Source organism: Erpetoichthys calabaricus, chromosome 11 (assembly GCF_900747795.2).
Source record: "Erpetoichthys calabaricus chromosome 11, fErpCal1.3, whole genome shotgun sequence".
NCBI lineage: Eukaryota > Metazoa > Chordata > Cladistia > Polypteriformes > Polypteridae > Erpetoichthys > Erpetoichthys calabaricus.
The window spans coordinates 14,824,064-14,837,263 of record NC_041404.2 but is presented as its reverse complement, the minus strand read 5'-3'; the positions used below and the strand labels follow the sequence as shown (position 1 = coordinate 14,837,263).

The following is a 13,200-nucleotide window of genomic DNA, read 5'->3' as shown; positions in this document are numbered from 1 at the left end:
TACTGTCCTGTCCATTTATTAACAAACTACTGTAACCAGTAAACAATATTGAAAAATTTAAAAAAAGAAGAAAAATTAAACGTTAAGCCAGCGGAGTAACCCTGGTTAAAACCTAACAGACAAGACCATCAATGTATATTCAAAACCCGTTTATCCAAAGCAGGGTCGCTAGGAAGCTGGTGCCTATCTCAGCAAGCACTGAGCGCAAGGCAGGAACCCTGGGATGCCAGTCCATCACAGTGTGAACACGCGCGCACGCACACACAGTCATATCAGGGCCAATTTTGCAGTGTCACTCCACCTAACCGGAAAATTGAATTGTGGGAGGAAACCTGAGCACCCAGAAGCAACTCATACGAACATGGGGAGAACATGCAAACTCCATGCAGGGAACACCTAGGACTGGAACCCTGGTCTCCTTGTTGCGATGTCGCCTCTGAATATGACCAGGGCCGGCGCCACCATTAAGGCGAATTATTGCCTAGTGCTTAGATCATAAAGGGGGTAAAAAGCCGGCCGTACGGCTTAGCTACCAAACAGTCTGTTGGCGCACTTATAAGCTTGGCCTAGGGTGCAAAATTACTTAGCATCGGCACTGGATAAGGCCAATTAAAGAATAATAAGTACACCCCGATTTAGTTTACATACATACGTATAAAGGAGGCTTCCACTTGACAAAAACTACCACTGCTGCGCTGATCCACAAGGAGAAAGATGACATAGTTCCTAAATACGCGATTTAATGTGTGAATAAAAAACAATCTCATAAAAGTTTAATACACAAAAGCAGGGAATCCGGAAGAAAGCGCAACCATTCGCCAAAACGAGAGACGTTAAACAAAAATCCATCCATCCATTGTCTCCCGCTTATCCGAGGTCAGGTCGCGGGGGCAGCAGCTTGAGCAGAGATGCCCAGACTTCCCTCTCCCCGGCCACTTCTTCTAGCTCTTCCGGGAGAATCCCAAGGCGTTCCCAGGCCAGTCGAGAGACATAGTCCCTCCAGCGTGTCCTGGGTCTTCCCCGGGGCCTCCTCCCGGTTGGACGTGCCTGGAACACCTCACCAGGGAGGCGTCCAGGAGGCATCCTGATCAGATGCCCGAGCCACCTCATCTGACTCCTCTCGATGCGGAGGAGCAGCGGCTCTACTCTGAGCCCCTCCCGGATGACTGAGCTTCTCACCCTATCTTCAAGGGAAAGCCCAGACACCCTGCGGAGGAAACTCATTTCAGCCGCTTGTATTCGCGATCTCGTTCTTTCGGTCACTACCCATAGCTCATGACCATAGGTGAGGGTAGGAACATAGATCGACTGGTAAATTGAGAGCTTCGCCTTGCGGCTCAGCTCCTTTTTCACCACGACAGACCGATGCAGCGCCCGCATTACTGCGGATGCCGCACCGATCCGCCTGTCGATCTCACGCTCCATTCTTCCCTCACTCGTGAACAAGATCCCGAGATACTTGAACTCCTCCACTTGAAGCAAAAATCGTTCAGCTTATTGTGCTTTACATGAAATCTCGAAGCCTCACACTCCCAACCACCTCAACAGCAAAGCCTTTTACTTCGATAGTGCCATGCGAAGAAAGACGGCGCTAATACAGTTTCCTACTTCGACCGAACACATCCTTTGGAAAAAAACAAAAATGACTCCTTCGACAGAATCTCCTGACAAGCACTGCTGAAAGATTCTACAGAGTCGGACTCGGGGGGCGGAGGGGGTGACGCTCCTGCGCGCCATTAAAACGTGTTTGAAACGACAGTGACGTCAGGAGCCAGAAAATTGCACGTAGTTTTATAATTCGATCATATTAGCTCACATTAATATGAAAGTAACAGATTCATTTTTATTTACGTATTTATTTAGGTTATGTCCCTCCACACCAAACTACACTGTCAAACCAATTACGTACTAAAGCATGAAAGGCACTGACGGGAACCTGGACGCCTACACTCGGAAAGGTGACAAGGTCCTCGAAATATCACTGTTCTGGTTGGAACAAAGAGGAAATAAAGGAAATTGAGACTAATCACTTCGGTGTTATACAGAGTGTTTCACAAACTCAAACAGACGTCTTCAACAAAAACTAAAACAACGAGTAATTTGTACACCACCAACGTACCGATGGCCTGTAAGCAGAAACAGCTACTCAGCCCAAGCAACACCACCAAGTGCTTAGAATGGTTAAAGTACCAAGCGTTCACCGGCATCGGCAATTGGTATACAGCATATGATAAATATTGATTATTATGCTCACCGCATTGTGTTCTCAATCTGATAAGGGTGTGAGAAATCTTAGCGTGCCAACACTACACGCTCCATGCAGCATCTCGGTCTCGCCACACAATACACAGTCTGCTGACCGCCGCTTCCATGCGCGTTATGAAGACGTCGGGGCCCGAACACTTAACTGTATTTAGATGTTCTCCACAACACGTTTTACCGGGCTCTGTCAGCAGACGCTTGACTACAAAAGTTTGAATCAGTTGTGCAAATGTGATTTTATTGGATCGACGTGTGGTTTGACAAGGAGATTATATTGGAATTTTGGTACCACTGACTTCAGAGAATAAAATTAAAAAATTGCAATGTTAGCTGCGCTTCCAACTACGACATGAATGAAACCGCTTCAGTAAAGACCAAGGAACTGGCACATCGGACTAGGCAACGCACGGATCTTAGACAACAATGTTACATGCCCTGGACGCCCATTCTTGGGCATGCTGTCAATAGGCAAGTTGAGCCCCGTTTTTTAAAAGTACGACAGATTTCAAGAAAATTCAGTATTCCTTAAAAGATGGTAAGTGTGTATCGGATACATATGTCCGTCCGGTTGCTGCATCTCTTGTCATTCCAAAAGATGGCTCATCACAAAAATTTTTAGTAAAAGAATGCATTGCATTTTTCTTGCAAATTGATGTCACATCTCAAACATTAACACTGCCCCATACCAAAGGACACCTAACAGAGACATATGCATTGCGTGGTTTTGAGGTCTACATTGGTTACTTAGATTTAACCCCTCAGACGGGTAGCACAGCTTGTATGAGAGAAAACAATCTGAAGGCGAATTAGACAGTTTCAGTTGAAGCGAGTTAAATCTCTATAAAATTAACTTTAAACACGTTGGCAAGACCGAATTGTCATAATCAACACCACGTAATATTTTGAACGGAAAATTGGACTTTTTTTACGAGGCTGATTTTATCTACTTGTTCATCCGATAACTTATAGGTGCCTAGTGGTGATGGACTATTCGTTCCTTATAAACGACTGTTTCGGTGAATTGTGGGAATCAGTTACACTGGTCAACAAGCATTTTGCTACTGAGATTCTTTCACCTGTACTTTAACAAATTTCACTTGCTGACTCCAAATCTGAAAACCGTTTTCGTCCAGCACGTCCCATTTTTTAGTTATGATGTTCCAGGTCTTGGACAACTAGGGTGACTGGACAGTAAAGGCGATGCGTTTCAGAATTTAAGACATAAGTTTGGTCTCGAGAAAAGTGAAGCCAAAATTAAGGAAGGTGTTTTTGTTGGCCCTGAAATACGTGAACTGATGCTTGATGATGAGTTCAAAAGGAAAGTGAAGCCCACTGAATCAGCACCCTTATTCGTGCAAGTTGTCCAGAATTTCAGTCACAGAGCAGAGAATTATGCTGAGCTTGTGGAGAATATGTTTAAAGTATTAGCTTACGGGAGACAGTGTCACTGAAGACGCATTTTTTACATTCTCATCTCGATTTTTTTCTACCAAATCTAAGCGATGTCAGAGATGAGCATGGGGAAAGATTTCATCAAGATATAAAGGTGATGGAAAACTGATATCGGGGAAAATTCACTCCGAGCATGATGGGTGACTACTGTTGTTTCTTGCAAAGAGAGACGAATGTGCAGCTCAAGAGCAAAAGCGAGTGCCTCCAACATTTTTGGGCACATTGGCCTCTCTTTTATATTGAGGTAAATTGACATAAATATACTTTAACGTGTCTCTGGTATCGTCTTCTGGTTTGGTTTCAGAATAAACAATTCAAAGCAATTTTGGTGGGATATAGTCCAAACTCCAGATATCGTGTTGATATATTCATCCATCCATTTTCCAACCCGCTGAATCCGAACACAGGGTCACGGGGGTCTGCTGGAGCCAATCCCAGCCAACACAGGGCACAAGGCATGAAACAATCCTGGGCAGGGTGCCAACCCACCGCAGGACACACACAAACACACCCACACACCAAGCACACACTAGGGCCAATTTAGAATCGCCAATCTACCTAACCTGCATGTCTTTGGACTGTGGGAGGAAACCGGTGCGCCCGGAGGAAACCCACGCAGACACGGGGAGAACATGCAAACTCCACGCAGGGAGGACCCAGGAATCGAACCCAGGTCCCCAGATCTCCCAACTGCGAGGCAGCAGCGCTACCCACTGCGCCACCGTGCCGCCCGTGTTGATATATTGATATTCAAAAGTGTCAAAACGTCAATGAGGTGTATTTCAAAAATCTGACGTGCTAGCTTAATTCCGATTTCATATATGAAATCATTGTAACAAACCTAATAAAACTACTCTTAAGTTCCCAGTAGCAAACAAAAAATATTTTTTGTAGACCAGTGTTATTGAGCAAGAACGAATCGATGCAACGCTCAACAAAAGCGCATGCGTGATAAGGTGTCAGCCTCTTCATTTAGATGTTTAAGGCGCATGTGTTCCGCCCGTCTGATTCTCGATTCTCTGTTCATTTCACATGTACGCCTTTCCATTCAAAACATTTTAGACGAATGAGAAACTTTCATATTGATCATTCTGTCATTGTTCATACAGGTACAATACAGTAAAACAGCACATTTCATTATATTAGAATGTTTAAATTGTTTTATGCAATGTTATTGGAGTGTATTTAAAAAGAATATACAGTATGCACATAATGCTAAACTAATACGTTTATTCCATTTGCACATTCAACACATTAGTCACACAAAGTCAAACCTTTTAAAAACATTCTGATTTTTAACATTTTGCTCTCAGCTTTCCTTCAATGTTCACTTTTCACGGCTGGTTGAATGCACAGGGCATGTATCATTCAGTAATTCTTGGAGTTGGTTACCCGATTCATGTTTACATATGATTCTTGAACTTATTGTTTTATTATAAATAAACATTTTCACTGTAATACCATGAATCATACATTATATGATTTACCAGCATGTTAATATACAATTTAATAACTATCATACTGTATATTAAAACAAACAAATCAGGTACTTCGAAAGAATTTCATTGAAGCTGGGTCTCCAAGCATAGGCATAGGCAAGTTGCTGCTCCTTTTCTGGTCATTTACTTTCCTGTCCAGTGAGTCGTGACTAATTTATATTAATAGGCAATCGATTTGTAAACAGTGAGGACTTAACATGTAAGGCACTATACTGAGGACAATAATCCACAATAGCATTCAAGTGGATCAAGCAGGTTATAAAATGGATGGACTTGTATGAATAATTTGTGCAGCAAATGCACCTAAGAAAAGAAATCGGAGCATGGGACAGTGGTGGCCACTCCAGGGACATGGGTGCAGTTCTAAGCCTAATTTCTGCCTGTGCTGAATGCACGGCCAAAAGACACAGCTGCTCGCTTACATCCCAGGGATGAGGATCTCCTTCATTAGTAAGTGATGGCTGGGATGTTGGCTTTTTACGATCAATTAGTCCTTCACATAAGTGAATGAGTGTTAGCTTCAGTGGTACACGTGTTTAGCTATTTTCATACACAAATACAATGCCCAAATTTAATACGTGAATTGAAAGGTTTAAATCTTTAATAACCTTCATCTACGTTTGACACTTTTAGGCTGATGAATTGTGTTTGATCTACTCTGTTCAATGCTTGCATGGACTGGGTGTTGGGCAAAGTTGTGGGGTCCAGCGGCGGTAGGGCATCTGTTGGTGAAGAAAGAATCACTGATACTGACTTTACTGATGATGCTGTGGTCTTTGCGGAGTCAATGGAGTCTCTGATCGGGGCTGTTGAGAGACTGAGCGAGGAGTCTGAGTGTCTGGGCTTGCGAGTGTCCAGGATAAAAACCAAAATACAGGCCTTTAATGACCTCTTGGGCACAGCCATCGGCAGAGTGTCTGTCTGTGTAAAGATGTTGAGAGGTTTACTTACCTCAGCAGTGATATTCATGGTGACTCCTCCTATGAAGTCAGTAGACAGATTGGGAGAGCATGGGGGGATCATAAGGTTGCTGGAAAGGGGTGTGTGGCGCGCCTGATATCTATGCAAAAGGACGAAGGTCCAAGTCTTCAGAGTCCTGGTGCTTCCTATCTTGCTATATGGTTGCGAAACGTGGACGCTATCCAGTGACCTAAGATGAAGACTGGGCTCCTTTAGTACTGTGTCTCTTCAGAGAATCCTTGGGTACAGCTGGTTTGTCTTTGTGTTGCATGAGTGTTTGCTCACAGAGTCTGAATGAGGCACATTACCGTCATTGTGAAGTAGCATCTGTTACGGCAGTATGGCCATGTGGTGCGATTCCCTGAGGGTGATCCGGCTTGCAGGGTTCTCATTGTTGAAGGCCTGAGTGGCTGGACCAGGCTAAGGGGACACCCATGTAACACCTGGCTGTGACAGATTGAGGGTAATTTCCGGAGGTTGGGATGTCTGCATGGGGGTTGCCAACCCGGATCCCCAACCTGACCTGACCTCATTGGTGTGTCCTTGTCAAGCAATTTCCATTGTGTGTGTTGTTTTACAGAATAATTCACATTACAAAACATTAAGTTTAGTGTAGCAAGTGCTCTTAAAGGCATTATCAGTTATGGCCATAAAGGCTAAATCATGCAAGAGAGTCACACATTCCTCAATGCCCTTCAATTCTTAGGAGCCACTTTCTCAATGGCAGGTACATGGAAGCCAGAGCCTGTTCTTGTAGCAACTCACAAACAACCCTGGGTGGAACCGCAGTCCTTTGTATTTATAAAACATTTTAACTGGTGTTTAGCCCCCTTGACTCACAGACACCCCTCCCAGCATCAGTTCCCAGTTTGTACCCCATGCTGCAGAATAAGCTCCAGTCTTCACTGCCAAAGTGGTTTAAAGGATCAATGAATAGATGTTTAAAATCTTTTAACAACACACGAGCTGAACCTTCTGCACAGCCACACTCGTATAGTCCAAAGACCCGAGTGTCACTTGAGGAAGTCTAAACTCTGAAAAGCCTCAAATTTGAGAAGTAAATCAGAGTCCAAGTGACATTCAGGAGAGAGTGACACCCATTGCAATCCTATACAGCTTTGTGGAATGTCCTTTAAGAAAAGAGACAGGTAAAAATGAGGACAACATTGATGATATACACTTTTATGATCCTGGAATGAAAAAAGAAAAAAAAAATGATACATCTATGCACACATATCACACACACCAGTCTGCCACAGCATTAAAAGCACCAGCCTGTCAAGGCATGGACTCCACAAAGACCTCTGTAGGTGTCCTGTGGTATCTGACACCAACCAAGCAGCAGATTCTTTAAGCCCTGTAAGCTGTGAAGTGGGCCCCCGTATTGATTGTTTTTCAAGCATATCTCATAGGTCCTCCATTGAATTGTGAGCTGAGAAATTTGGAGGTCAGGTCAACACGTTGAACTCTTTGACATGTTCCTCTGAACAATTGTTGCAGTGTGCCAGGGTGCATTATACTAGGTGATAGAGGCTATCTATCAGGCCCTCAGGGTAAACCATTGCCATAAAAGCTGTATGTGGTCTGCAGCAATATTTAGGGAGCTGAAACATGTCAAAGTAAAATTCACATGAATGTCAGGACCCAAGGTTTCCTAGCAGAACATTTCCCAGAGCATCACACTGCCTCTGACGGTTTCACTTCTTCTCATAGTGCATCCTGCAGCCATTCCTTCCCCAGGTAAATGACGCCATCCACATAATCTGAAAGAACACATGATTCATCAGACCAGGCCACTTTCTTCCTTTGCTCCTTGGTCCAGTTCTGATGCTCATGTGCCCATTGTAGGCACTTTCAGCAGTACAGTAGTCCTGGGACAGCATGGGCACTCTGACTGGTTTGTAGCCTTGCAGCCCCAAAAGCAGCATGTGGAGATGCACTGTGTGTCCTGACACCTTTCTCTGCTGCCCAGCTTTAAGTTTTTCAGCAATTCGTGCTACAATAGCATTTCTATGGAATCAGACCAGTGGGTTAGTCTTCACTCCTCGTGCACATCAGTGAGCCTTATTTGCCCATGACCCTGTCGCCAGTTCGCTGTTTGCCCTTCTTTGGACCACTTTTGGTAGGTACTAACCACTGCATACCCGGGACAACCCACAAGGCTTGTTGTTTTGGAAATGCTTTAACCCAATTGTCTCAACATGACAATTTGGTCCTTGCCAAAGTCGCTCAGATCCTTACACTTGCCCATTTTTCCTGTTACTAAGTCATCACCATCAAGAACTGAGGGTTCACTTGCTGTCTAATATATCCCACCCCTTGACAGGCACCATTGTAAGGAGATAATAAGCTACTCATGGCACCTGTCAGTAGTTTTAATGTTGGGGATCATCAGTGTATATATAAAGAGATTGGGAGTAAACAAGTTTAGAAATGAGTGCATGTATATGCCAAAGCACAATATGGACCTCTATTACAGAGCTAGCCTAATCATTGTTATCCAGTCCAGTCAGTAAAATCACTGTGTTTTTGCTAAGCTCCAAGAATAGAAAATCCACATCTCCACACTAAAGTCCTGTAAAAGAACAAGCGTAAAATATCCATCCATTATCCAACCCGCTGAATCCGAACACAGGGTCACGGGGGTCTGCTGGAGCCAATCCCAGCCAACACAGGGCACAAGGCAGGAACCAATCCTGGGCAGGGTGCCAACCCACCGCAGGACACACACAAACACACCCACACACCAAGCACACACTAGGGCCAATTTAGAATCGCCAATCCACCTAACCAGCATGTCTTTGGACTGTGGGAGGAAACCAGAGCCGCCCGGAGGAAACCCACGCAGACCACGGGGAGAACATGCAAACTCCCCGCAGGGAGGACCCGGAAGCGAACCCAGGTCTCCTAACTGCGAGGGCAGCAGCGCTACCCACTGCGCCACCGTGCCGCCCAGCGTAAAATATGCTAAATAATAATAATTATTATTATTACAATTATTTTTGCATAAGGGCGGCACGGTGGTGCAGTGGGTAGCGTTGCTGCCTCGCAGTTGGGAGACCTGGGGACCTCCGTGACCCTGTGTTCGGATTCAGCGGGTTGGACAATGGATGGATGGATTTTTGCACAAAGGATGATGCAGTGTTTAACACTTTTACCTCACAGCTCAAAGCGACACTGCCTTGGTGGAATTTAACTTCTCCACTTATGTTTTCTTCGAGTCCTCTGGTTTCCTCATGCACAGGAAAGCATGCAGGTTTGGTAATCGTGGGACACTGTGCTCTGTGGATACACTGGCATCCTCTGTGTCAGAGCGAGACATGCGCTCCTGGACCAGATGTCCGGGACTCTGCAGCTTGCTGTTTCCAAATGTGGCGTTCAGCGCGGAGAGCACAATCACATTCTGAGTGCGCTGGCGCCACCTTGTGATCATATAATGCACTGCAGGCAGCTGTGGGAAAATTCAAACTGGCCTGCTAAGGGCCCCCAGATTCCCTCTCACGTGCACGCGCACGCACTCACAGTCGTATTTGCATTAATGTTCTTACCTGGGCGTTTTTAAGCTTCTGCATTCGTTTTTATTTCTGATTCATAGATACAGCTAAGTCAATACTGTAAGAATTGAAATTGGTAATGTACCTGTTCCAGATTGTGTTACTTTAGAAACGACGTTTTATTTAGAAAAGTAAAGAGATGCAAATGCATTAATTCTCTCGTCCGCCAGCACTAATTCAGAGCATGAATACCATAATGTAAATCTCTCGGGCTGTAAATGGCTCCGGTCGAAAAGTCCACTTGAAGAGTCCTCACCCAAACGTAAGTACTTGACAATCTGAACTGGGCCACCGGGGTTGTCCTGCCTGCAGTCTGCTATAGCACTGGCTGTCAAGGTCAGTCCTGAAAGAGCCCCTGGATGACATCTGCAGGTTTTTTTTACAACTAGCTTCATTTTCCCTAAAATTGGATCTCATTGTTTAATTACATTATATTTTCTAAAATCTTATTACAATGCGAGATTTACATTTATACAAAATTCAGAAATAATTCGTATTTTTGCTGTTCTTAACTCTGTGTTGACGTTTTCCTATTATCTGTTTCTACACACACTCTTAAAAATGTTGTGTTGTGTTGTTCCTCAGCACCATTGCTTGACAAAGACTCATTTCATTCTGGGAAGGGTTCTTTATATATGAAATTGGTTCTTTGGGCTTTCATAAAGTGACTAACAAGTGGACAAAACAGAAAGCAGTAATGGATATGAGACTACCTAGCAGGATACTAAGAGATCAAGGAAAGCTGAACTTAGACTGTTTTCTTATATGCAGCAAGAATCCTTTTAAAATCAGGAAGTCATTGGCTTTGTAGAAATCTGTTAGCATTGATTCATGGCTATTTATTGAGCCTGTTTCAGATCTAAATAAAGTTAAGTTCTTTCTAGAACCTTCATGTGGATGGTTCATTTGGGAAGCAAAAATGGTTCCCCTATGGCAGTGCTCTGAGGAACCACTATGGCACCTTTATTTTTAAGTGTGGACACTGGCTGTCTGAAGCAGCAGGTCTGAAGTGTCAATCTTTGATGTTTGCCTACAGAGTAGTCAATGGGTCAGCCCCTGCGTGTATGGAGACACTTGTGAGGTCCTATGCTCAGGTCTGCTGATGCAACACTCCGTGTGGCTTCAAATCTCAATCCTGACTCTTTTCATTTATAGTTCCTAGCTGGTGGAACAAACTATTCACCTCCATTCAATATTCTGACTCCCTTAATGTGTTTGAGAAGAATTTGAAGACTCTCTTGTTTGGTGAATTTCTGTCTAATTGATGTCGGCTTTGTTAGGTTATTGTAACTGAGAAAAGTTCTGAGCTCTCCACTTGTGATGATCACTCTTGTATCCTTGTCCTGCATCACTTGTTCACAAACAGTTCCACATGGCAGATGTTGATTTGATTATATTGATGTCTTTTGTAAGTCACTTTGGATGAAAGCTTCTGCTAAGTAAATAAATGTAAATGAAGGTGTCATCAGATACCACATTTGTTTCCATCTCATGGCGTAGGAGTTTTGCTTCCGCCGTATGTAAACACAGCTGCCCGGGTCTGGCTGGCATTTAACTCTTTTGTGTAACAGTTTTATTTTATTATTTCTTTTACTGATTTTCCATATACATGAGGTAAGTTTTAATCTCGTATTTCACATTCAGCACTTATTGGGTCTTAATGTCTTGTCAATTGAACAATGGAGGGGCTGAGTGGGCACCCTTGTTGGGCTGTGTTTAGGGCATCAGTTGGCCTTAATCCAGCCCTGCCGGTAGCACAAATGCATGCTTGCCACATTCCAATACAACGTAGTAAACCCAGTTTTGAACTTTCTGGCATCAAACCTTTCATCATTTAATGCCATATGCCTTGGTGTCTGCTTCATTCACAGCTGTCAATTTTAGGTTACAATTGACTTAAGGGAGCAAAAAAAAAAAAACAAAAAAAAAGATGAATTATTAGGGAAACAACGACAGGGAGCTAAGAACTTAAGACAGTGGGGAAAAACAAATATTTCTAAATTTCTTATGAATGTAAATCTCACACTGCTGCTTCTTTTCTAAATGTGGAAGGAACAAGAACCAGCTAATCAAACAATGAGGTCAATTAGTGGTAAAATTTCTCCGATTTCCACTGATTGTGGACCTGGTTGGAATAAAATCCTGCAACCAGAAGGCTCCCTTAGAACTGGGATTGGAAACCACTGTCCTGCAGTTGCATCTGAGAATCACTTTTGTGTCTAGTCACTTATTTTCTGCTGGAGACCGGACTGCTGCTTGTGGGCCCTTCATTGACATACTGTCCATCCTGGCCCCGCCTCTTACATGACTGCCACAGGAGGCAACAAATCAGACAGGCACGGCCAGAAAGGGAGAGGCTGTGGGCGGAGCTCAGTCCTGACTTGGGAAGTGGTAGGCCCAGGCAACATTCACACTGCGGTCTAGAACAGGGGTGGGCAGATTCAGTCCTGGAGGGCCGCAGTGGCTGCAGGTTTTTGTTCCAACCCAGTTGCTTAATTAAAAAACAATCCTTGTCAATTATTTAATTGCATGGCTTGCTAGTGCTTTAACTCTGCCATGTCAGGTCATTCTCATATCCTAGATTTATTTTCCTTTCTAAGGATATCATCCAAATGATTTGAAGTCTAAACAGATGAGTAATTCTCAGTGCTTCACTTTTTTCTCTTCACTTTCCTTCCAAGTATTTAATTAAACCAAATAGTGCATGATAAATACACACAGGTGTAAATGGTAACAAGCTAAATGGAGAAATGCTGGTCTCTTTTGTCATTTGCATGTTATTGCTAATTAGGAGCAATTAAAAACCAAGAATACAGCTGTTTAAAACTAAAATAAGCAATAAGGGTTCAAACTCTTAACGAGCGAAACAACTAAAGTGAAGCTGAAGTGTTACTTGAGCAATAAGGGTTTCTTATTAAGCAATTGGGTTGGAGCAAAAACCTGCAGCCACTGCGGCCCTCCAGGACTGAATTTGCCCACCCCTGGTCTAGAATAGCTCAATCTTGAATTTTCCCAACGGATCTTTTTCAAGAGGTGTGAACAGGAAAAAAAACAAAAAACTGCATGGAATCTCAACTTTTCAGATCAGACCCTTTTTGTTACTGGCACCAAATCTGATATGTAACCTGCAAAGCTTGCATTAGAACTGTTTGGAAATTTATGCACTTTTTGAACATTAGAACAATCTAGAAAAGAACAGGCCATTCAGCCCAACAAAGCTTGCCAGTCGTATGCACTTATTTCTTCCAAAATAACATCAGGTCTATTTTTGAAGGTATCTAAAGTCTTACTGTCTACCAATACTTGGTAACTTATTGTATCTGTCTATCGTTCTTTGTGTAAAGAGAAAGTTTCTGATGTTTGTGCGAAATTTATCCTTATCAAGTTTCCACCTGGGTTCCTGTGTTCTTGATGTACTCATTTTAAAATAGCAGCCTTGATCCACTGTACTAATTCCCTTCATAATTTTGAAC

General features: G+C 43.4%; 1 protein-coding gene and 1 long non-coding RNA gene across 3 annotated transcripts in view; one reads left to right on the top strand and one right to left on the bottom strand.

Moving 5' to 3' along the window:
• The window catches only part of stk32a (serine/threonine kinase 32A), a 152,682-nt gene that overhangs the window by 129,778 nt on the left and 9,704 nt on the right, over positions 1–13,200 (top strand). The window lies entirely within an intron of this gene.
• Positions 8,819–13,200, bottom strand: part of LOC127529612 (uncharacterized) — a 356,389-nt gene continuing 352,007 nt past the window's right edge. Inside the window, exon 2 of the long non-coding RNA XR_007936237.1 lies at positions 8,819–8,959. This is a non-coding gene — a long non-coding RNA (uncharacterized LOC127529612). The remainder of the gene's footprint in view (positions 8,960–13,200) is intronic.